This window comes from Haliaeetus albicilla, chromosome 28 (assembly GCF_947461875.1).
Source record: "Haliaeetus albicilla chromosome 28, bHalAlb1.1, whole genome shotgun sequence".
Lineage (NCBI taxonomy): Eukaryota > Metazoa > Chordata > Aves > Accipitriformes > Accipitridae > Haliaeetus > Haliaeetus albicilla.
In genome coordinates this window covers 3866758-3884024 of record NC_091510.1, presented here as the reverse complement: position 1 = coordinate 3884024, position 17267 = coordinate 3866758, and positions in this window count along the sequence as shown.

The window sequence follows — 17267 nt, the reverse complement described above, 5'->3', positions numbered from 1 at the left end:
AGGAGGGAAGTGTAATGCCTGCTCCCACTGTTTTATACATGCCTGAAGGCACACACCTTACTGCCTGTAATAACTTTCTTTTTTAAATACATGCCTGATGTTATTTTAAGAATATTTTACATTTATGTTTCGCTTTTTGTAAACTTTCTGGAGACTTCTCTTTCCTCCACTGTTTGTTGCTCATAGGGAAAAATGTAAAAAGAAAGCGTCAACTTTTGAGCCTAACCTAGGATTTTGACATCTTCTAGTTATCCAACACTGACATTTAGCACAGTTTACTGCACAGTCATTCAGTGCTCTTGTGGTGAAGTTTCATAAATCTGCAATTACAAAACAGATGAGACACTCTGGTTTACGTAGAGGAGGTGGTGGTGTAATTTTTGTGATTCTACTGCCAAGATAGGAACCAGAGCTCGGCTGCAGATTCTGATGTGCTCTTTGTAGGCAGTGAGATGTTCAAGGTGTCACTTTAAGAAACATCAGTTGAAAGCCCAATTCTGAAAATATTTCACCTAATATGGGCAAAACTACCTCCTTGGTGTACTAGAACTTGAAGCAATTCAAGGAAATGTCTTTCTTGTTTGTTTACTTCAAACCCTCAACAACGTTGTGGGCTTAACGAGGTTCACTGCTTGTCTCCTTTCTCTAGCTGTTTGGGGTTTTTTTGGTGCTCTGCCACACCGGTGAGTCTTTCATGCAATAAAGGTGAGAAAATACTGCAATAAAATGGGAGGACAAGATTGTGAAACTGCTGATGGTGGCAAAGGGCATTTGGCAGGCATGGCCTTTGAAATCACTTTGATTTTTTAATTGACTGTATTTCAAAGCGATGATATCTTTATGACTCCCCAGGCTTTTCACCAAAATTAATCTGTTTGGTAGGCATCTCCTTGAAGCGTACACTGACCTGGGAATGCAGCACTGAACTAGGTCCTCCTATACACCTCATGAGCTCTATTTTCAAATGTCTTTCTGCTTTGGTTTTAAATGTATATTGTCTATGGGGAGTGGCTTATACAGCATATGTACTGCATTTCGTAATCTGGAAGATCATAGGATCACAGAACCATAGGTTACTTAATGCTGGGAGGGACGTGAGGAGGTCTCCAGTCCAACCTCTGGCTCAAAGCAGGAGCGGCTGTGATATCAGACCAGGTTGCTCAGGATTTCATCCAGTTGGGTCTTGAAAACCTCCAGGGACGGAGACTGGACAGCCCGTCCCACTGATTGAGTGTCCTCATGGGGAAAGAATACATCCTTTATTCTGTCTGAAACTCGTGTTTCACCTCATGGCCATTGCCTTTCGTCTTGCAAGCAGGCTGCGAGCAGCCTGGGTCCCTCTCCATAGCCCTCTCATTAGGGGCTGCTCTTACTTCCCCCCAAAGCTGTCTCAGCTCCGGGCTGAGCCAGCCCTGGCTCCTCAGCCTCTCCTCACGGGGCAGATACCTGAGACCTGTGCCTCTCTCCAGGCTGGCCTGACCAGCAGGAACTGGGGAGGTGTGATGTGGTGCTTGTTCCATGCTGCCTGCAAGGAAACAGAAGCAACAGAAAAGATGAAAACTGATCTATTAGAATCATAGAATCGTTTAGGTTGGAAAAGACCTTTAAGATCATCGAGTCCAACCGCCAACCCAACACCACCATGCCCACTAAACCATGTCCTGAAGTGCCATGTCTATGGGTTTTTTGAGTACCTCCAGGGATGGTGACACCACCACTTCCCTGGGTAGCCTGTTTCAATGCCTAACAACCCTTTCAGTAAAGAAATTTTCCTAACATCTAATCTAAACCTTCCCTGGCACAACTTGAGGATATTTCCTCTTGTCGTGGTTTAACCCCAGCCAGCAACTAAGCACCATGCAGCCGCTCATTCACTCCCCTCCCACCCAGTGGGATGGGGGAGAAAATCGGGAAAAGAAGTAAAACTCGTGGGTTGAGATAAGAACAGTTTAGTAGAACAGAAAAGTAGAAACTAATAATGATAACACTAATAAAATGACAACAGTAATAATAAAAGGATTGGAATGTACAAATGATGCACAGTGCAATTGCTCACCACCCACCGATCGACACCCAGTTAGTCCCCAGGCGGCGATCCCCCGCCCCCACTCCCCCCAGTTTCTATACTGGGCATGACATCCCATGGTATGGAATACCCCTTTGGCCAGTTTGGGTCAGCTGTCCTGGCTGTGTCCTGTGCCAACTCCTTGTGCCCCTCCAGCCTTCTCGCTGGCTGGGCATGAGAAGCTGAAAAATCCTTGACTTGGTATAAACACTACTGAGCAACAACTGAAAACATCAGTGTGTTATCAACATTCTTCTCATCCTGAACCGAAACCACAACACTATACCAGCTACTAGGAAGAAAATTAACTCTATCCCAGCTGAAACCAGGACACTCTTGTCCTATCACTAGTTACTTGATAGAAGAGACCAGCACCCACCTCACTACAACCTCCTTTCAGGCTGTTGTAAAGAGCGATGAGGTCTCCCCTCGGCCTCCTTTTCTCCAGACTAAACAACCCCAGTTCCCTCAGCCGCTCCTCACAAGACTTGTGCTCCAGGCCCCTCACCAGCTTGGTTGCCCTTCTTAGGAAAGGTTGAAGGAACTAGGTTTACTTAAGCTGGAAATGAATGGAGTATGTGTAGAGCAGGAGTGAGGGAAATGGTAACAAAGGTCTTCTGATGGGTAGGGGTTTGTTATATTGCAGATGGTGGTCACTTGTCCTTGGTAGCCATTGGGAGTAAGAAAATAGAAATTATGCACACTTTTCAACAGAGATGATGTAGGATATATTTAGGATAAAACATTCAAGTGAAGTAAAAGAACAAGACAGCGCTACTCTCGCACTGCAGGGCCTTGATCTTTATGAAAAGGGCATATTTTGAGATATTTTAAAAAATCTTTTTCTAGATGTTAAACTAGGAAATAGAGGGATAACCCTTACACTACGAGGTTGTGCTCCTCTATAGCCTATTCCTTCCATACCATTGCAATCCGCCCATGGCCCATCAACGTGCACCGGAGGCCTCTATAGAAGTCAGTTTTAATCGGAGTTACTGGCAGAGCAGATTTGCTGTGCTGTGTTGGATGGTTACTGCTTGTTCTTCAGCCTCACAGGTAGGACGCACGTTTCTAACACAGAACAATTATCTTGCCATTGCGTCCATCAGGGGTTGGGGCCTCATGGTCATGGATGCTGTAATCTTAGGATGAAAAGGTGGTCCCGCCACTGAGACACTTAAGCTAAATGAAAAGCAAGGAAAAAACCATCAGTACAGACAGGGAAGTAGGAAGAAAGATGGAGAAAATAACACTGCTCTTGCAACTCAACTAGGTTCATAATTCCTTGGGTATGTCAGCAGCAACTTCTCACAAGCAGCAGCAGAAAGGAAATTGTTGGTAGTGTTCACCACAATGCCACAGGCATTTCCTGCTCTAATTATAGATGTTGTGGTATCTTGGGCATGACACGAGGGGCATTGCACGGACTTGCCAGACTGCTGGTGTGCAGCGAATTGCAGTGTACGGGCCTTAAATGGTGTGGTCACTGGTGATATGCGCTGGGGCTTTCCAGTGGTGACCACTGTAGGTAGTTTGTGGTCAGAAGGATAGCAACCACAGCAAAGAGCTTTCAAATTGTCATTTAAAGTGAAAGGTAAAACCAGCAGAAGTCTGTGGGCATTTGCAAAGACATGCAGGCTGTTGTATGGGAAACAAAGCAGTCACTGGGGCTGCAGAAAGTGCCCGTTTGTTTTTGCCAGAGTCCTCAGTTAACAGAACTATTTTCAAAACTAAAAATACTTGTGATTTTTTTTTTTTGAATGCACTGACCATGCTTTAGTAAGTACTGCCTTTGCTTTTTTTTGGGTATAAACTGACCCCTATGGGTCCACAGCTGTAGCTACTGCTGCTCCCTGGTACGTGCCCCAGGGCCAGATCCGTGCAGGCTCCCTCCTGGACAGCTCAAGCAGAGATTTTACCCTTACCCCGTGGGGAGAGGATGCTATTTTTCTGGTGTGTTTTCATTTGAGGCTCTCAAAACACCTAATGACTTGGATGTCTTGGATGTCAGCACATATGAGAAAGTTGAACATACCCAAAAGTTGCTGGGTGAGGCTGGGCAAAGCCACATTTGGACCTAGCCTGTCCAGAAAAGAGGTTAATCTAGAGTGAAAGCAACTCCTCATCCTCACTGTGAGCGGCAATTGCACTGCACTGAATTGGCCTGCCCTAAATTTAAAAGTTTTGCATGGGGTTTTCCTGCTTGCCCCATATCCGCTTTATGCTTGGGAGAGAACGGAGACAAAGGAATTATGGAAGCAAAGGAATTATGTCACATTTCATATTTTTGATGATTTAAAGCCCTTTTTTTCAAACTTTCTTTACCCAGGGCCCCTTGGACCCAGCTATCCCTCCCTCCCTGAAGAAACAGGCAGGCATGGGATGCTGCCTGCCCTCCACCGAGGGCTGCCGGAGGCTCCAAGCCACTCTGTCAAGGGTGAGGGAGAAGAGACCTCATGCTGCCTTTCTGCAACCACATGTGGGGGAAAACAGCTGGGAAAAGCCAAAACACAGAGCCTGTGCCTCTGCCCGCAGGATCCCCAGGGCAGTAGTGAACCTTTTTAAAGGTTCAGAGGGGCAGCCGTGCCCTGGGAGGGATGCCTGGCTCAGGGACTGGGGCAAAACCGTGGGTCCTGTGTGCGAACTGTCAGGGTTTGCTGGATGTCAGGGTGCCTGAGGACAAGAGCCAGGAAACAAACTCTGCTTCCAGCAGCTCCGGTGGAAACAGCTGGAAGGGGAACCGGAGGAGAACCTGCAGAGCCTCCTTTGGCACCGGCACAGCCGCGCTTCGAAGTCTCGTGTTCAAATCTACTTTTGTTTGGGGGTGCGCGGTAGGGGCTGGAGTCTGGGCTTCGTGTGCCGAAGCCGGCAGCCTGGAAAGTAGAGGCTTAAATGTTATATTCCCTGCACAAGCGGAACGGAGCCTATAAAAGTCTTTGTGCTCGTGCAATCCATCATCCAAGATGAATAAGGCAGTAAAAGTAATGATGATCATCTCCACTTTACACACAGGAAAGCAGATGGCTGAGGGAGAGAAATGACTTCTTCTAGGTCCCCGCAGGGAGAGCAGCCCCACTTCCCAAGCTGAGGAGTTAGCAGGTAAGCGGGTGTCTCCTGGGGGTGAGCGTTTTCACAGCAGGGGCACTTGCTCAGCAGGAAGGAACCAGATCTTTATTTACTTCATTTCCTCATTGGTTTCATGCTTTGAATGTTGGTCTTCTGGCAACTCAGTGCTTTCTTGTTTATATTCTTCTAATTTCAAAGGAAGGTGTTTTGCTGACATTTATACAATGTAACCGTTTCTCACATCAAATCCTTAGAAAAGTTTTAAAGTTGCTGTTTGGGGGGGTATAAATGGGCTCCCTCCTCACTCCATGCAGGACTGTAATGCATAAACCAGGTGTGACTCCTGGTTTAGAAATCGAAAGCCTAGCGTATTGCTTTTCCAGACTGAATATCTAAATAAAAGAGGTCCTGTTGAGACTTCATAACTCAGGCAAGATAACATACACAAAGAGCTGGGAGCCAAATGGGACTGAAAACCATGCTGATGAGTCAAGTATATGTTCACCTTCTCTACCTACCTCTCTGTCTATAAATCAGCTGTAAGAGGAAATAACTCATTCCGGAGGGCTGTACTGTCATGCAGGCAATGTATGACCCTTCACCAGCCTGCAAGCTGTTGCAGTCAGGAGAGGACTGTACCTCAGATGGCCCGGTGCTGGTTAGGAGGATGTAAATATATCTTGGCTTAAGTAATCTCTGGCTCTGCATGGCTGGAAATGAAAGACAGGATTTTTCTCCAAGTCACTGCTAGTACAAGTAACACTGCCACTATAGATTCCTTTCTCTGTTTGGGCATTTGAGCATTTTGCAAGGGTCTGTATGCTGCAGGTAATGTCCTTGGCCTTTTTCCTGGTCACATACCTACAGAAGACTCATGGCACTGTCCTAAAAGAAACCAGTGGTGGCTTGAACTGACACCACTTTGGGGCAGAGGCTTTTTTTTGGCTTCCTTCCTGAACCAGACCTTACTACCAAAACGCCACTCCAGCCGCCAGTTCCTTGCAGTCGTGCATACAAAGTACTTTCTGCTATTTTTGATGTGTTTATGCCCACGTGAATGCATTCGCCGTGCCCGCGTAGCGGTGATGAACGACAGCTGGCTACGTGACACCCTCCTGCTGTTGATTCGGAGGAGCTCAGGCACACTGCAAGGCCCTAACTCTGATGAAAACGCTTTAAGTCAAGAGTAACAACCCTGGGAGCTGAGGGACACAAGGTGCCAGTGCCACCACCGCAAGGCTCCAAGTGTCCAGGCAGTCACCACGGCGTGGACCATGAAGGGAACAGCAAAAGCGCAATCTGCTTTTTGTGCAGACTGCCTGTCTGAAGTAAGTGACTGCTTACTGTTTGTTTAACAGTTGTAAACTGTTTGTTTATAGCATTCGCACATTGGATGGACGTCGTGAATCCACAGATTAGATCGATTCCTCCCCAGCCCTGCTCTAAAATGGTGAGAAACTCCTTCGCGTGTGACTCTCTTCACTCACAGCCCCGCTCTGGCCACTGTGTGTGGGGCAAGATGAGTTCCCCGGGGAGAAGCAGCCACGACTGAAGTGGGCAGAACGGCTTTGGAGGGCTGGGGAGGAGGCTGCAGATCCTGTCCGCTTGCTCACTTCCATCCACGGTTGGGGTTGCTGATCTGTATGCACAGAGCCCCCCCGTCATCCACACGCTTGTCCGCAGCCAGCTGAGATGGCTTCTAGGATCATTTTGGTGGCCAGCAATTTTTCTGCCCTGGTTTTCCAGAGCTTTCTGCAGCAGGGGAGAGCTCACCTGTGGCTTCAGCAAAGCCTTGTCGGTGGCTGATGCCGGGGTTTGAGAAACTCCTCCAGTTTGCCAGGATTTGGAGACTGTCGACAGCCTTCATCCTGCGTGAAAGACACACTTTCATGAAGTCAGGCCTTCTCTAACATATACGAAGAGCAGTGTGTGTCTGCACGTACATGCACGAGCGTGTTAGAAGACTTCCCAAACTCAGACACCCGGCTGGGCACACTTCTGGAGGAGGAAGGACGGGCGAGCACAAAGGTACCAGGTGGTGGCCGAGCTGCTGTCCCGGGGGTTGGTAGTGGTGGGCATGGCGGGATGAATGGGTGACAGGACCTGTATGGGGCAGAACGGAATCAGGCAACCATGACTTCTTTTGTCTCCTTGTTCAGTATTTTTTAGGACTAGAATTTTCAGTAACTGAAATTGTAAAACCTTTGGAAAGCCTCAGAAAACCTACAGTTTAAAATTTTGCCATGAGAGGGCAGTCTGAGATAACTGCGTAAGTTATGCTGCACAGACCATGAATTTTTCTTATTAAAAAAAAGAAGACTAATAGGAATGTATGACTCGTCTCAAACCAAAGTTTTATATCTAACTTTAGCAGGGATTTTTGCAATTGGTGACACAGAATGCGTGTAAAAGGGGAGGATTTACAGTCAATACAACTAAATTCCTGCTTTCCTGGAAGACACATAAAATAAATGAGTCCTAAACTCAGGAGTCAGAGGGCTGAGATTCAACTTTGTACAGCTGTATTCTCCTACTAGGAATGCGGGTTTTGAATTTTCCTTTCAGAGGAAAAACTATGGTCTAACGTGGGAAGTGGACCATGGCAGCACATGCTCATGGTGAAAGAGCAGAGCTACCGCACGGCAGGGACGGGGCACTACAGCATCTTCAGAGAAGTGTTTATAAGGAGCTCTCAGGTCTCGCTCCCTGTTGAGGAGACTAGGTCCTGCCAAAAGGGGACTGGCAACCATGACCCTCATAGTTCCCTCTGTGTTTTTCCCAGTGCATGTAATCTCTAACGTTGAAAAAGCCAGCCTGGCGCAGGGCTTCAAAAAGTTGCCTGCTGCTAGTCTGATTGCTGGGGTCTGGAAGAGAAAATTTCATCCTCTTTAAGCCCAAACTTGTCGTCTTGTGTTGCTGGCCAAAGCGCTTGTGTCCTCTAAGCATAAGCCACTGATGAATGGATGCAGGATCCTTCCCACAGCGTTGTTCACTGGCTACCTCTTGCAGAGTGCCTTAAAATGCTGCCACTGCTCTTCCATGTCAGATATATAAAGCACTGCCACTCCAGTCCCTGGTTACTGTTCTTGGCCATCCCCTGGCACAAAAGGTAGGTCCAGGGGAAAAGAGGATTAGAGCTGTGGAGGCTGCTGCTTCCCAAGGTACTGCTGAGGGACTGGTGGGGCCGCTGGGGAGAGGACAACCCCAAAGCTGGCCGTGAGCTTCGGCTCCAGAGCCGGGAGAGCTGGTGGGATGCCTCTTCTTCCCTCCTTTGCTTGGGCATCATGGTGGCTCAAAGCAAGCCCCAAACATCTTTTTGTGAGAACATCCTTTTGCTATGCTCTTTGTCCAATACAGCGTACATTTCATGCTTTCATTAGGTCAGACAAATACATTTGCTTCATGACGCAGCTCAAGGGCAGCTGTTCAGTCAATAAAAACTGAAGAGAGAGCAAATGTTGTTTGTGTCCCAGTATCACCCTAGAGGGCAAAAATAGTCAATCTCGGCCTCTCATGGAAGAAGAACCACAGAGGGAGACAAACACCAGTGCCGACTGGTGACAGTGTGACGCTGGAGCACAGAAGCAGGCTCACGTTCAAACCACAGCAGGGCTCAAGAGCAGGAGACCAAACCCCTGGTCTCCAGCCGTAGAGTGTGAATTGCTTTCATAGAAATCAAAGACCTGTGCTCTCCGGGCTGTGCTATAACAGACCATCGGACTGAGAAAGCTTCAAAAGCTATTTCTGTTGTCATTGAAGCTACCAAGCAGAGAGGTTCGAGCGTGCTCTGGGAAGATTTGTCTGCTGGTGTTGGAGAAAAATGTCTGTGCACCGAATGTACTGCAGAATCTCTTTGGGTATAGTTTAGGTTTTAAGAAAATAAAGTTCTCGTGAACCTCCCACAATCACTGCAGCCTTAGGGGTTTGCTAGATAAGTGCCTCTGCATAAATTAGATGTGCTTTAGCCGGGGCAGCAAAATCTGGCTTCGCGCATCATGAAAACCAGAAGGGAGCTTTGAGTCAGGACTGATACTAGTTCAAGTTGCTGATTCTGGGTTTGTCCTATTTTACCAATATTTGGTGATGAACCTCTGGGCTGCGTGAGTCCCCCCCTGCTCCGGCAAGGGGAGAGAGTGAGGTCCCATCGTGTTTCCCACACAAGGCGTGAATGTTTGGGTGAGCACACTGCTCCCCGTGCTCGCCGACCCTGCGCTCCGGCGTCCTCAGCAGAGCCCGGCTCTCCCTCTCCTGCAGCGACGAGGTGACAGAACTTGTCTTCTGGTAATGGGCCCTTAGCTTCTCCTTGTCTTGAGCTCAATTTCTCCAGTATAGATCAACCTAAAGCTAATTTTGTCCAAGAAAAGGCACTGATTTGTACGGGAATGGGCAGGGTTATAGCAAACTGGATTCTGCCATAGCTTTTGGATGCAAAATTAGCTCTGATTTGATTTTAACAGTTCCAGTTAAAAGTTGTTTGCTGTGCCTTTTTCAATGTTGTTTTTCAAGAATGGAAACCAAAAATACATAAATTATTTGCTAGTCCCTCCTCAAGTCTGCTTTTACTGTCATGTATAATACAATAACATAAATTGTTAAAGATAAAACATCAGATACTCAGAAATAACAGCCTGTGGAAGGAAGGAATTGAACATTTCCCAAACTGTTCCAACCTCAATCATCTGAAAAAACCCCACACCGATTTCAAGGGGTTTTTGGGGGAGGGAGATAGAAGGAATGGGATATTTGACCCCCATGCTATCAGCATGGGTTTATTGTCTGTCATGGCAAAAAAAAAAAGAAAGACTAATCCTTTGATTTTGAGCTGAAGTTCACAACATGTAATAGTGAATAAAATTGTTCTTGGGAAAATCTGAGGTCAATCAAATACACACTCAGTCTTGCTGTAATTATTGTGTTAAATGCAATTAAGTGTTTAATCAGTAGTTAGAAATAGAGATGATCTTGCTTTTGATGAGTAAGAAACAGATCTTCAGTGACAGTGATCCTTTGCCATCTCTGCCTACCATTTTACCTTTAAAACCGAGAGAGCAGGCAAATAGCTTTGCAGCCCAAAGACAGTTTGCAGTTTGCTATAAATGCACACAGAGGCTTCATAAGAGCAAACTGAATTCCTCAGCTGTATACGGGCAGATTCCTTAAATCAGTGCAGTCATGCTCACAGAAGTAAAAAATGGACCTGTCCTCTCTGAGGAATGGCTAGTCCACTGCTATGCTCCCATGGGAAAGGGGAAGGCAATTTTCCCAACTGAAGGAATTGCTCCGTAATGTGAGAGATCATTGAAATGCAAGTAACAAACCAAAACAGATGAAATATGCACAAAGTAAATAGATCAAAGACGCTGAGATAATTAATTACCAGTGGTCCAGTTCTCAGAGAAAGACTGTCCATTCACAAAGAAGCCACTGTACCCGACACTTCCCAATATTGGTGCTACAGCACGGATTTGCTGATGTTTGTTAATGAGTAAAGACAGAATTATTATGCCAGATAACTAGCTGCCCTAAAAGTTTATGTTCTGTTATGATAATGCCTTGGCCTACAAATAAACTCCGCTACATTCATAACATTTTAGTTTAAGAAAAAGTGCCAAGTCCATTTTTGTGTTTATTAATGTGGAATTTTTAATCTCTATCTGCTAATAATTCATGCATTTATGCAGCCATTTCAAAAGAAAACTCAACAATGTTTTGAACCCAAATTCTCTTAATTCTTAGTGCCTGGATACCCATCTTTTTAATCCCATTAGCACAGCAGGAATATTTCTGCTGTAAGGACAGCGAGCGTGGAAAGGATGAAGCCCTGCATTAGTGCTGGCTCTTTGTCTGCCCGCACACCGAGACGGGCTCATCCCCTAAGGAATTACTGGAATGATATTAAAAAATGGACTGAATTTATTTTGCGCTGCACGCTCTGGTCTGATGGGGAGCCGAGCACCTTGAAGGCTTATGGCCACAGGGTTATTTCTGCGAGGAGAGGAGCGTGATACGAGCCAGGTGTGAACAGTAAATTTTGGTTGCTCTGAGTCTGCAAACCCAAAGGTTTGCCAGGATTTGCTGGGAGCAGCGCTAAGCTGAAAGGCACCAGGAGTGAGGAGAGAAAGATGCTGGTTGCTACCTGGGGGTGGCACCAGGCACCCACCTTCTGTCAAAACCACCAAGAGCTCCATTTAGCCATTAGGTATCTAAATCTGAAGAGTGGCGTTTGAAGCATCCTGGGGAAGCTGCATGTTTCCCAGAGAGTTCCCGAGGGATGCTGCGGGTGTTCATCCCACCCATCCCCTCCTCTGCCATGGTCTTCTGACTCCCGAACACTTCGCGAGCGGCTGAGGGCACAGGACTGGGGGTCCAGGTGCCCCCTCGCTGTTCCCCTCATTCCTTAAAGGAAAGGAAACTTCTCCTGCGGAGAGGACCAGTGTAGCTCAAGGGACTCCAGATAGTGGCAGGGGACAAGGGAGAGGCAAGGTCTCGTTAGCGATTTGGGACTTTCGACATCCCTGGGGGGAATGGAGATGGATGTGAGGGGCAAGCCTGAGCTCTGCAGCACGTGGGATGGGAACCGGGGGCTTTGGGGCAAGAAGGACGTGGGATTCAGGAGGAAGAAAGCATTGCTGGGGTGGAGTAGTCTTTCCTCCCCCTTTCCTTTCTTTTTTAATTTCCAAAAACATGGCAGCCCTCACCTGGATGGATGGATGGATGGATGGATAATTAGCAAGGGGTGACTGGTTTGTCCTCTTCCAGGATTACCCCCCAAACAATTATATCCCAACCGACCATGTTCAAACCCAACAGGCTTCCAAGTGTTTTCCTGTGAAAATTTGTCACAGATTCTCTCTCCCTTTTAACAACATCTCAGCAACTATAAAAAAAGCCCTGAATAAAGCACTGTCTGTCTATTTATGCGATCGAGGAGGCTGCAGCACATCAACTGTGAGACTTTGGGCTTCGTATCTGGCAAAGACCCCACCGTTGTCAGTAAGTAACCGCGTCTCCAGCTTTAACGCTCTCCCAGAATAGTGTTCTCCCATCAGGTTATAGAGCCTAAGGCAAGGGATTTAAGAAGCAGCAAGTGATAGGGGACAAGTCTGAAGGCTTAGTTTACTTGATTTAGCAAAGACCTTTACTTTTAGCCACCGCAAATATAATAAGGCCTTTTCTTTATTTATCTATGCAGCCGTGGGGCAGAAAGGGCAGAGGAGCTTAAAAGACTTATTCAGGCAAGCAGGGCTGCTGTGCTAAGTCCACTATTTATACACCGCGAATGTATTTCATTCACATTAATGCAGTGTGGAGGAAAATAGATGCAAATTGCACGTCTCCATCTCCACGGCAGTACAGAGGCTGAAAGTGCAACCAGAGGCCAGCAATCTTTGTATTTTCCGTTCTGCAAAATGGAGAGCTCACCTAGGCACAAAGGCTGAAAGGATTTTCTAAAATGCCCCAAAACAGAACAAAATTTGCTCGTGTCCTGTGGCTCGGGGACTGCTAAAAAGTTTCTCTGTATCTCTCTGCCTGTTCTATTTTAAGCAGAATGATTTCCCAGCTAAGGGAAAAATAGTTCAATTATGAGACATTATTAGCATTTTTCAAGAACTCCCGCTTCCAGTCTTGCTTGTGCCAGGCAATTTGGTCTTGCTGAACTTTGGCACAGTTAATGCAGAATATTTCAAGATGTCACAGGCAGACCTTTGGGCTGTGGGTTGGTGAAACCTTGGTACAAGCACAGAAAAAAGGCAAAAACCTAAGTCGTCTTTGCAAGTTGCATCCCTGAAGTGGTTTAACTGTACCCATGCACCTTTCTCCTATCGATACCTGTAAGTCAGCAATGACCTGGGACTTTAAGGGTAGAGGTTTAAGGTAAGAAGAATTGAAAAATCAAGGCCAAAATAGCTGTTTTGCTTCCAGAAGCCTGTGGCAGGGCTCGGGGAGGAGAGGAATGCTATGTGACAGGATGCCACCTATTTTCCAGGAGACTCCATCAGCCAGAAGGGACACAGGGACCCAGCCCGCAGGTCATGCCCGACTGTCACCGGTCCCCCCCAGCCCCTGGGGACACCCAGCAACTGCTGCTGAAGCTGTGACAACCATTCAACTGCTCTTGCAGATGCATTTGGTGCTCCACGCAGCCAGCGAGGGTCTGTGCGGAGGCTCAGAGCAAAGCATCCCGGTCGTACTTGGCCGCCGGCGCTGGGGACACTGGAGCCAGGACTCTGCACGGCACGTCGGATGCTGCCGTGGGAGGACAAAGCGGTAAAGGACCATCACCTTTCCCGCTCCTGCACCCTGTCCAACACCAGCACCCCTTTCCCTTCAGCTCTGTCACAGCCAAATATACACTATTAACAGCCTGCTGGTCCTACAAGATGAAGATTCCTGAAATAACACCTTTTCCCACCCCTCCCTGCCCGGAGCAGGGTTATTTGCCAGCTCTACTCAACACAAGGACTAACCTGTACCATGGGAATACCTATTTAAAGAGATATGTTTTTAGCTACTCCTTTCCATAGCCAAAGTGCCTGGAGAGAAGCCAAGAGTGATTCTCAGGCATCTCTGAGCCGCTGGGTAATATGGTGGTAGCAGAAGCACTGGGGTGTGGGGGTCAGGGTGGCAGAGGACCAGTTTTATCTGGCTCACAGCTTTACAGTCACTCTTTCCAGGAATATGTTCAGAACTACTCTGGCTCAAAAGGTGCATTTTTTTGCTCGGCTGTCCTTGTTTTCCAGCTGATTTTCTGATGTTTGTCCTGGCTTGAACATTTCAAAGAAGAATGCACACCAGGAAGTCACCGCTGGAAAGCTGCAGCCTTCCTTCTTGTCTCTTACAGATTATGAACACCGCCGAGACCAGAACATGTGTTTTTTCGTACTGCATTAAACGTTTTGAATGTATGCTAAAAATGTTAATACGTTATTGAAGGGACTGGAATTTTTCCTTCAGGTGCGATGCCTTTAGGCCGTTTGTGCTTCACACACGATTGCAGGTAAGGGCTTGTTACACTGGCAGAAACATGCACTTAATGAAACGTTATTCTCCGTCTTATTATAGTCAATAAGAGAGCTCAGCAGTCACTCAGCTTTAACTTATCCTACTTTTTCCTCAAAAGCTTTGCCCTGGAGTCAGAGCTGCAGCGAGGCTGGGGCAAGAAGGACATCTGTCCTCCAAGGAAGATCCTGAATGGATGCAAACGCGCCAGGACCCCCGTGGCTGCTGTGGGCACCGGGGAAAGCAGCCAGGAGATGTGCAGCGAGCGGGAGGTGACAGCAGCAACAGGAAGGAACCCAAGAAGGAGGAGGAGAGGGCACCGAAGAGCGCCGGGAATAAAACCTCTGGAAATAGAAAGGGATGGTGGAGGAAAGGTGCTGGATTTTGCCTCCTCTCTGGCGGCATACCAGCGTGATTTCGCTGATGGCCTGACCCTCGCCAAAGCTGCACAGCCCCAGTGCCGCAGTCCAAAGCAGCAAGGAGGTTCCCTGGGAGGTCAGGGATGTCCCCAGGTGAAGCCCGGTAGCAAAACACGCAGGGGAGGGCAGACAGACTGTGGGTGCCAGGGCCTCGCGTGGCAATTCTCGCCCAGGGACCTGGCACCCCGGCAGTGAGCTGTATACCTCACAGGGAGAGCCCTGGGGGGGATCCAGTCGGTCCCTGTGGCCCAGGGGGGTTGTGGGTCTGCTTCACACCGGGAAAGGGTAGTGGCACAAGCCCTTGTGCTTGGAGAAGCCTCTTACTCCTCTCGACAGCTTTGCAGAAGTTGGCTATAAGCTGGCTGTTCTGCTCTGCTCAGGTAACACCCCGATGGGATGTCCACCTCAGGGATCCCAGGGCCCTTTTGGACACTTTGGCTTTCCTTTCTGGCTAGCTTTATCATCAGTCGTGGTGCGGCTCTTTCATGCTCATTCCATATTATTGGTTAAAATAGTCCCATACTGGCTCATCTTTATCTTGAAGCCTCAGAGAGCCGGCAGGCTGAGTTCTCCTGAAAGTATTGATCAATACCCATGGATAAGGGCTGGAGTTTTGCAGTATAACTTGAACCAGCATCAGGTTTCATTTGGGTTTCTCAATTTAGATTTAACTTTGAGCAATTTGAAGGCGTTAGGGTAGCAAAGGGCACATTCCCAGGTAGCTGCACTCGACACAGCTTTCTTGCTGGATGTTGGCAGGGTCTTGTTGCATATTCACAGGCAGCATCTTGGGGGACAAAGTGCATTCAGGATGTCAGAGCTGATGAAAAAAATTCCATGTGCAAGGAGATAGATCCATACGGCTTCACAGAAAGGAGGGATTTTGGCGGGGATCACGGGGCTGAGCCGATCGTTCTGGAACCACGCTGTGTGCCGCAGAGCTCATTGACTTGGCTGGGAGGTGAGCGTTCTCCCTCCCACCACCGTCCTCACCACCTTGCAGGACCGTGCCCGTATTTTGACTCCTGAACGCGTGGCCTCAGCGTGGCCGGGCGCTGGTCCCAGCCTCTCGAGCAAGCAGAGCATGTTGTTCCGCCTGTCTGCTCGCAGCTTTCGCCTTTCTTCTGTCCTCTTGCTATTCTATTGCCACCATAAAATGCAGTTCTGACCTTTTTGTCCTCAGCAAGCTATTCATTTAAAATACAAATGCTGTCCTCAAACAGCAGTCATTAATATGAGGCAGCAAATTCTTTTCTTTGTTCTTTTTTGTTGATTTCCTCCCATTGGGAAACTGGGTGGCAGGAGAACTGCATAGCTGCAGGAGCAGCTTGCTAATTGCATACTTTCAAATACTAATTTGTATGGGTTTGTTTGGTTATAAAGGGAAAAAGGAACAAGCCAGGGGGTGATAAAAAAATGTCAAGGTTATAAACCCCACAGCAGCACTCTGGCCTGGAATTTTTATTAATTCTTTAAATGTAAATTGTGGCCCCACGGCCACACATCCGTGCCTCCCGCGGAGCGCCAGGTAGCGCGGTGCAATTCGCCCTGCGGACCTTCGGCACGGCGCTCAACCCCAGGAGCTGAGCTCTGCCCTCGGCTGCCCGGGAGCAAGGCCGGCGAGATGCCAGTCAGCCCAGTGTTCCCATTGTGGGCATCGTTCCCAGCTGGCGCCCAGCTGGCTGCAGGCAGGAGCCGGCCCCTGACCCAAGCGGGGTCAGATCGTGGTGGGGGCGAAACCATTTCTGCCTTTGGGGAGCTGTGGTTTGGAGGGTTATCGTATCAGCCTTGTGTCTGTGATGGGCTAAGGGAAGAGGTGAAAGAAGGTACACGTCAAGGAGTGACACTTTTTACTAAATCGAGAGGGACAGTTGAAAAAAAAGACAAGTCTTTGGGCACCTGTGCTGAGACTGCTGCTCAGTTTCCCCTGTGCGTGTTCACCTTTCATAACCGCCAAGGAAAGTGCTTACTAAACATGAACTGCAAGCTTTCAGCGTTTTGTAACGTGACTGAATGTTTTGTAATGGAAAGCAAAACAAGACTTACGGATATTCAGCAATTTGAAGTGTTCGAGCCCTTGGGTACCAGCTCCTGCTAGGTTATTAGAGGTGGTTTTTTGAGCAGTTGTCTTTTTTGCCCACTTCCAGGTTGTTTGCCATACTCGATGTCTTCCTATAAGTTCTCCTTGCCACCAACCAATGCCTGCCATTTTTCTTCTCCTTTTAAAAGGATATTTTTAGACACTCTCTTCCGAGAAGCTCACAATTCCCATGCATGGTACTCACGCATAACGGGGGCATTTCTGCCTACAGCAATCCGCTCTGTCCCATTTGGACCTTATTATCACTTCATCTCCTTCTCTGTCTCTGTGTTTTCGCAGTCACAGGTTTGGAGAAGGGCCCCGCCACCCCACCACCCAGCAAAAGCAGAGCATCCCGTGCTCACCCTCAGCACCAGCGCTGCCCTTGCACCCATGGGTGGGGGCTGCCAGCAGCCCCTGCTGCCTGCAGGGATGTCCCCCAGCAGGAATTCTGCATGTGCGAGGCTGCCTTGAAACGTGTGTCGAGCCGCTGCGACTGCGGCAGATGACCAGCTCTAAGTACCCGCCGTGGCGTTCCTGCGTGAAGGATGTGACAGCAGCCAGCGCCAGGAGGGACCTTCCCAAGGCAGCGAGTGTTGAAGGGATGGGCACGGCACGGGGACCTGGAATTCACCAT